The sequence below is a fragment of the Macrobrachium rosenbergii genome, chromosome 4 (genome assembly GCF_040412425.1).
Source record: "Macrobrachium rosenbergii isolate ZJJX-2024 chromosome 4, ASM4041242v1, whole genome shotgun sequence".
NCBI classification, from domain to species: domain Eukaryota; kingdom Metazoa; phylum Arthropoda; class Malacostraca; order Decapoda; family Palaemonidae; genus Macrobrachium; species Macrobrachium rosenbergii.
The window spans coordinates 80,765,687-80,766,016 of record NC_089744.1 but is presented as its reverse complement, the minus strand read 5'-3'; positions in this window follow the sequence as shown (position 1 = coordinate 80,766,016).

The following is a 330-nucleotide window of genomic DNA, read 5'->3' as shown; positions in this document are numbered from 1 at the left end:
TTTATTTCAGCTGATGCTGTTGTTATCTCATAAAACAAGAAATTGATTTAATATACGCCGTGTGCACTTTTAGAGTTCTTGTAGACTGGAAAACGTACAAAACATTGTCATAAAACACGCTGTTAATTCAGATATTTTGTCGTTGATTTTTAGTTTTCTGTAAAAGAAAACTATTAAAATGGCTTTGTCTGTCCGCCCTCAGATCCTAAAAACTACCGAGGCTAGAGGGCTGCAAATTGGTATGTTGATCATCCACCCTCCAATCATCAAACGTACCAAATTGCAGCCCTCTAGCCTCAGTAGTTTTTATTTATTTGTGGTTAAAGTTAC